Genomic DNA, 8,269 nt, shown 5'->3' with positions numbered 1-8,269 from the left:
TCAACACTGTTCCAGCTTTTTTTTTATTCCTGACCATGGCATAAGTCTAAAATTCAGATTAGCAGTTTTTCTGAATAGCTTGCCATTAGAAATGTTGCTAAATATGAATAAGGATATCTGCGTGCTATTAATAAAATTTAGCTAAAGGTAGATGTTTGTGCTTTTCTCTGTATCTTTCAGGATCGTATGTATATGGTTGTCCACAAGAGGTAGCAGATCAAAAGGACTTGGTAAACAAAGCCAAACCCAAATCTGGGAGAATACGAATGTTTAGTGCATTGAAAGGACAATGTGCCTGCTTCGAATTTTCAGGGAAAACAATTGTATACAAACCATCAGACAAATGTGACAGTATTTTGTTATGTCGCATATTCCATAAAATTGCCATTGTGCACGGTTTGCAACTTAACACGTTTGAAAACTATATCACAAGTCCCCGTCCTCAGTCCTCAGAACATAGTAATATGAAGCCAGCTGAAGATATAGGTAAGAAGATATGGATAGGTGATTACTTTAGATCTAGGAACAAACCCTTTTAGAATCTTCAAATTGTATTTGTGCTGAACGTTAATTTGCTTTATCATAATCCATTTTTCTAACCTACGTCTAGATTTCAAGATTATCAACATTTCTTGCCTTTCAAAAGTATTGCAGGTACATTGATTCTTTTAAATTATATTTCTTAAGTGAAAGTTGTGTATGGATGGAAATTGTAGATAGATGGAAGTTGCAGTAATGTTTCTTTGTCTAGGTCCTTCTAACCTCTATGTAGAAACAGGAAGTGTTCTTTCTCTGTGTGAGTAATGAGTCTCCGCAAAAGTCCCTGGTATGGGGAAGGAGGGAGCAGCTGGGTCAGGAGTTGGAGATGGGAGTGATTTATCCAGACAAAATAAACTTTCTGTTTCAACATAGAGCCAGGAGCGAACATAAAAATCATGGGGACCTATAGGAAAAGTTCTAATTGGACCCCCTCCATTCCATCCAAAAAAAAATTATTATTCAGAGGGGCTCACAGAAGAGCATATCTCGCACCTTTGCAGCCCTTACAGATAAAATTTCCTCCTATTTAAGCCACTAGATTCCCCTTCCATTGCACCCATAAAATATGATGCCAACAAAAGTGCCCACAAACACTGTATGATACACCCACAGTGAATTCCTCCACAGTACGCTCCACACGCACAGTACGATGACCCTACTGTACCCCCCCTCAACTCCCACCACAATGTATGGTGACACCAACACAGTTTCATCCCCCAACTGTGACCCCAACACAGCCCTCCATGCAGTACAAAAGCCCCCCACACCTCCTCAAACTGCATAATGGCCCACTACACAGTATGATAGACCCCACAAAGTATGATGGACCCCACACAAACTTCAAACTGTGTAATTGCTTGCATTCAGTACAATGGCCCCCACATAGTCCTTCTAATATTATAAAGATAGCCACTTAGCCTTCCATAAAGTATAATGGGCCAACATAGCCTTCCTGCACCTGCATAGTCCTCCATATAGTATAATGCTCCTCCCATAGCCATCCATATAGTATAATGTACCAAATAGTCCTCCATGTAGTGTAATGTACACCCATAGCTCTCCATATAGTATAATGCACCCAATAGTCCTCTATATAGTATAATGCACCCATAGTCCTCCATATAATTCAATGCACTCCCCATAGTCCTACATATAGCAAATGCACTCTCCATAGTGCTCCATATAATATAATGCACCCCCATAGTCCTCCATACAGTTTAATGCACCCCCATAGTCCTCCATACAGTTTAATACCCCCCCATAGTCCTTCATATAGATTAATGAACCCCAGTGGTTGGTGAGATATGGAGTCTGAAAGTCAAAAGTTCAAAACGTTGTTACCCTTTTGCTCATCAGTGTAAATTAATACAATTCTCACCTCTTCTCCTCAGTCCTCCGCTACTTTGGTCTCTGTAGTGAGCATTCTGAAGCTTGGCACAGCTGTCACTTAATAACGCCCGGTGCGCTGAGATGTAACATCTCAGATACCGACTGAGAATGATGGAGGATGTAGCAAACCGCTCCCTCTTTCATCAATACTTTGAAGTGTATCAGCATGCAGGATGCCGATACAGGTGAACATACGATGTCGGGCATGGTGGGGGCAGTGCATAGAGTCTGTACAGGAGTACACAGAGGAGTATAGCATCATACAGCCTTCGTAAACTGCTTTACAAGCCACTAGCGTCACTTCATCAGTATTTTGTAGTAATTTTTTTCAGGTCAATAACAGATTTCTGTTTTGCAGAAAGATGTTCCCTCTCTCCTTTCAAAGCTTCAAAACCTGCTTTGTCTGTTTCAACAAGGGAAGGTAAGTGGTCTCACAATATTTACAGTAGTTAATCTAATATATAAAGCTGAATGTGTGTATGTATGTGTGTGTGTATGTATGTCCGGGATTGGCATCTGAACCGTCGCAGCTACAGCCACAAAATTTTGCACAGTCACACGTCTTGACCCCGAGAGCGTCAAAGGCTATATTGTGAGGTGAAATTTTAACCCCGCGCTTTCCAATTCACCAAACAATTTTGCCCCTATCTACATAATGGGGAAAAAGTGAAAGGAAAAGTGTTGGAGGCGTCGCAGCTACAGGCACAAAATTTTGCACAGTCACACATCTGGACCCCGAGAGCGTCAAAGCTATGTTGTGAGGTGAAATTTTAACCCCGCGCTTTCCAATTCACCAAACAACTTTGCCCCTATCTACATAATGGGGAAAAAATGAAAGGAAAAGTGTTGGAGGCAAATTAACAGCTGCCAGATGTGAACAAGGGGGACTTAAAGAATGAGAGCGATGGCGCCAAAGAGTATATACTGTACAGTTGCTAAGGTGGGGCCCCGACATGGGATAATCACCACACCACCACGGGGATATGAACACACACACAAAGTGCGCCACACACTACCATGTGCTCGAACACATATACCACCCTCAGCGCACATTTCACCACACATACACCAACCTCGCCACATAAAAGTTGAAACACAAAAGTCGCCGTTCAATACGCGCCACGCGCAAAACTCTCCACATGCAAAACTCGCCACACGTGCAAAACTCACCTCATGGAAAACTCGCCACACGCAAAACTTGCACACGCGGAAAAATTGCCACATGCACAAAAGTTGCAACACATGCAAAAGTTTCCTCACACAAAACTTGCACATACTCAAAAGGCACCACACATAAAACTCGCCACGCGCAAAACTCGCCATGTGCAAAACTTGCTGCACACAACTTGCTACACTAACCTGTCACATGCAACTCGACACACAAAAAGTTGCTACACGCATGTCGCCACACAAAACTCATCTCACAAAAGTCGCTACATGCATGTCGCCACACGCAACTCAACACACACAACTTGACACACGAAACTCGCCCTAAAACACACACAAGTCTTGTATTATCCTTCAAAAATAAAAAATCTGATTAATAAGCAGACAAACTACAAGAGCAACAAATGTACCATATAGGAATCCGGCAGCTGTCAGTCACATGACCAGTCTATTATGTGTATGTGTGAGCTAATATATACTGCCAGGGGGTGGGCTTACTGTTGGCTGGGGATTTATCAGGCTGCCAATTTAGCTTACAAATACTGAGGTAAAAATACTGACCAAATAACGTGTGAACGAGGTCTAATACAGGAGGAGATGACATACAGATATATACTATATACAGGAGGAGATGACACACAGGTATATACTATTTACAGGGGAGATGACACACAGGTATATACTATATGCAGGAGGAGATGACACACAGATATATACTATATACAAGAGAGATGACACACAGGTATATACTATATAGAGGAGGAGATGACATACAGGTACATACTACATACAGCAGGAGATGACATACAGGTATATACTATATACAGAAGGAGATGACACACGTATATACTATATACAGGAGCAGATTACCTACAGGTATATAGTATATACAGGAGGAGATGACATACAGGTATATGCTATGTATAGGAGGAGATGACATACAGGTATATACTATATAAAGGAGGAGATGACACACAGATATATACTATATATAGGTGAGATGACACACAGGTATATACTATATACAGGAGATTACATACAGGTATATACTATATATAGGAGGAGATGACATACAGGTATGTACTATATACAGGGGAGATGACACACAGCAGGTATATACTATATACAGGGGAGATGACATACAGGTATATACTATATACAGGAGATGACATACAGGTGTATACTATATATAAGGGAGATGACAAACATGTATATACTGAGGTGAAAATGAGAGGTGTGAGGTGAAAATGAAAAGGTGTGAGTGCAAAATGAGAGGAGTGAGGGAAAATAGTGGAGTGATCGGAAAATGACAGATGTGAGGTCGAAATGACAAGTGTTAGGGGGGAATGAGAGGAGTGAGGGGAAAATAAGAGGAGTGAGGGGGAAAATGAGAGGTGTGAGGGAGAAAATGAGAGATGTGAGGGGGAAAATGAAAGATGTGATGGGGAAAATGAAAGGCGTGATGGGAAAATAAGAGAAGTGAGGTGCTATAACTAACCACAGATATTTACTATGCCCAGGCAATGCCGGGCTCTTCAGCTAGCTTAGATTTACAATCTCCATGCTTTTCTCATGGTCAACTTTATGTGGCCTGTTCAAGAGTTGGAACAGCCAAAAATCTGTTTGTCTTTGCACCTGATGGAAAAACTAAGAATGTCGTTTATCAAAAGGCTCTCGAATAAGTAGTAGAAGATTACTTCACATTACTTGGCCAATTTAGTTAAATCTGTGTGGAATATCTCTGGTGTTGAAATATATGTTGTAAAATGCTTCTATTAGCTTAGTTTTTGCCTTTTAATAATTACATTTCTATCTATTTGTTTTGTGGTTTTTTTGTGCAGAATAAATTTTTGTTGACACATTCTATTTTGCTAACAGCAGTTATTACCCCGGGCGAAGCCGGGTAGTACAGCTAGTCTAATATATAAAGCTGAATGTGTGTATGTATGTCTGGGATTGGCATCTGAACCGTCGCAGCTACAGCCACAAAATTTTGCACAGTCACACGTCTGGACCCTGAGCGTCATAGGCTATATTGTGAGGTGAAATTTTAACCCCGCGCTTTCCAATTCACCAAACAATTTTGCCCCTATCTACATAATGGGGAAAAAGTGAAAGGAAAAGCGTTGGAGGCGTCGCAGCTACAGGCACAAAATTTTGCAGTCACACGTCTGGACCCCGAGAGCGTCAAAGCTATGTTGTGAGGTGAAATTTTAACCCCGCGCTTTCCAATTCACCAAACAATTTTGCCCCTATCTACATAATGGGGAAAAAGTGAAAGGAAAAGTGTTGGAGGCGTCGCAGCTACAGCCACAAAATTTTGCACAGTCACACGTCTGGACCCTGAGAGCGTCATAGGCTATGTTGTGAGGTGAAATTTTAACCCCGCGCTTTCCAATTCACCAAACAATTTTGCCCCTATCTACATAATGGGGAAAAAATGAAAGGAAAAGTGTTGGAGGCAAATTAACAGCTGCCAGATGTGAACAAGGGGGACTTAAAGAATGAGAGCGATGGCGCCAAAGAGTATATACTGTACAGTTGCTAAGGTGGGGCCCCGACATGGGATAATCACCACACCACCACGGGGATATGAACACACACACAAAATGCGCCACACACTACCACGTGCTCGAACACATATACCACCCTCAGCGCACATTTCACCACACATACACCAACCTCGCCACATAAAAGTTGAAACACAAAAGTCGCCGCTCAAAACGCGCCACGCGCAAAACTCTCCACATGCAAAACTCTCCACACGTGCAAAACTCACCTCATGGAAAACTCGCCACACGCAAAACTTGCACACGCGGAAAAATTGCCACATGCACAAAAGTTGCAACACATGCAAAAGTTGCCTCACACAAAACTTGCACATACTCAAAAGGCACCACACATAAAACTCGCCACGCGCAAAACTCGCCATGCACAAAACTTGCTGCACACAACTTGCTACACTAACCTGTCACATGCAACTCGACACACAAAAAGTTGCTACACGCATGTCGCCACACAAAACTCATCTCACAAAACTCGCTACATGCATGTCGCCACACGCAACTCAACACACACAACTTGACACACGAAACTCGCCCTAAAACACACACAAGTCTTGTATTATCCTTCAAAAATAAAAATCTGATTAATAAGCTGACAAACTACAAGAGCAACAAATGTACCATATAGGAATCCGGCAGCTGTCAGTCACATGACCAGTCTATTATGTGTATGTATGAGCTAATATATACTGCCAGGGGGTGGGCTTACTGTTGGCTGGGGATTTATCAGGCTGCCAATTTAGCTTACAAATACTGAGGTAAAAATACTGACCAAATAACGTGTGAACGAGGTCTAATACAGGAGGAGATGACATACAGATATATACTATATACAGGAGGAGAACACTTGATCAGTGGGGGTGCTGGTTGCATGGACATCAATCTGTAAATTCCAGACAACGAGTTTATAAATTCAGCTTATTTAATAGAATTCTGTCTTTTGACTTCTCTCAGGATGAGCACAATGAGGCATTATATAAAGAATTTCTGACACAGCTGAACACTGCCCTTGTAAGTACTTGCTGTTTATATCATGTTATCTTGTGTCCTAGATTATTTTTCCCAACATCTGAAAAATAAATAATCAAAAACTTTGAGATGGCTGGGATATCTTATTTATTTTTCCTTTTTTGAAGGTAAAATTTAGAGAATTTTACTTATAGCGTGGTCTGCAATATTTAAAAGGAATCTGTCAGCAGGTTTTCTCAGAACAGCATAATGCAGACACAGAGACCCTGATTCCATCAATGTGTCCCTTACTGGGCTGCTTGCTGTAGTTTTGATAAAATCATGGTTTAATCAGCAGAAGAAGATCACTAGAGGATTAGAACACCTGCTTCCATGTAATCCCCCATATTCATTACCTCTGTATAAACTCTCCCCCAATGCTGATTGGCAGTTTTCTGTCGATGCAGAGTGTACACAGAAAGCTGCCAGTCAGTGGTGTGGGTGGGGTTAAACAAAGCTCACCATTCAGAGAACTGGTAGTTTTGCTGCAGTTAAACAGTGCTTTTATCAAAATTGCAGCAAGCAGCCCAGTAAGTGAGGCATCGCTGAAATCGGTGTCTCTACTGCTACATCATGCTGTTCTCACATGGGCTGGAAAACCTTGTGTCATGTCCCACACCGGTCCACAACTTTAAGGCTGGGGTCACATTAGAGAGGAATACGGACGTATGAGAGGCGCAAAAACAACCCATTGCACATGGACCAATGTTTCTCTATGGGGCAGCTCCTATATTTCTCGGATGTATTTTACGGGCTGAGAAAATCACAGCATGCAGCGTTTGTCAGCGTATTGCGCAAAAAATCCGCCAATGAAAGTCTATGGGGGTGAGAAAAATACGGATTACACACGGACCAGCAGTGTGACTTGCGAGAAATACGCTTCGGTGTCCTATAGAAAAGCCGGTAAGTCAGTGTGGTGTACAGTAATATCACACTGACAGGTTAGAATAGAATAGATAGAATAAATGTCTGCACATAGAATAGGTAGATATACAGTGTATATATATATATATATATATATATATATATATATATATATATATATATATATCATTGACACGCATATATATATTTATATTTTATACAGAGCTAGATAGCAGAAAAGACAGTAATTTAATTGCCGGCTTTTGCTATCTCCTTATCAAACCTGACAGGATATGAGACATGGTTTATATACAGTAAACCATTTCATAACCCATATTTTGTTTACATATTCCTCACTAGGGTTGAGCGACTTTCATTTTTTTAAGATCGAGTCGGGTTTTGTGAAACCCGACTTTGTCCAGAGTCGAGTCGAGTGCAGTCGGCCGATTATCGCTAAAAGTCGGGGATCGACCGAAACACGAAACCCAATGCAAGTCAATGGGGAAGCATAGTCAGCAGTGAGTGGAGGCCAGGAAAACACCTACAGTGCACATTTTAATGCCAAAAACATCCATTCTTGTTTCTGAAGCTTGTCAATCTTCATTAACTTTATAATAATAGTTGTTCAATGGAACTTAGGGGTCATTTGGCAAATTTGTGGGGGATAGGGCTGGTTCAAGGTTTTAGTGGGCCCAGGAATTGTGGACTACGTCACGGCGGTGGAGCAGGGAGAGGAA

At 41.5% G+C, this 8,269-nt stretch overlaps 1 long non-coding RNA gene across 1 annotated transcript; it reads left to right on the top strand.

Annotated features, from left to right (window-relative positions):
* Positions 1–775: 775 nt before the first annotated feature.
* On the top strand, positions 776–6,671 carry LOC143773824 (uncharacterized). The gene is made up of 3 exons (XR_013215385.1): positions 776–796; positions 2,288–2,350; positions 6,615–6,671. It is a non-coding gene; the product is annotated as an uncharacterized LOC143773824 (long non-coding RNA).
* The last annotated feature ends 1,598 nt before the right edge of the window (positions 6,672–8,269 follow it).

The sequence above is a fragment of the Ranitomeya variabilis genome, chromosome 5, assembly GCF_051348905.1.
Source record: "Ranitomeya variabilis isolate aRanVar5 chromosome 5, aRanVar5.hap1, whole genome shotgun sequence".
In the NCBI taxonomy this organism is placed as follows: Eukaryota; Metazoa; Chordata; class Amphibia; order Anura; family Dendrobatidae; genus Ranitomeya; species Ranitomeya variabilis.
Note: the sequence above shows the minus strand (reverse complement) of the source record. Positions and strands in the feature narration are given on the sequence as shown.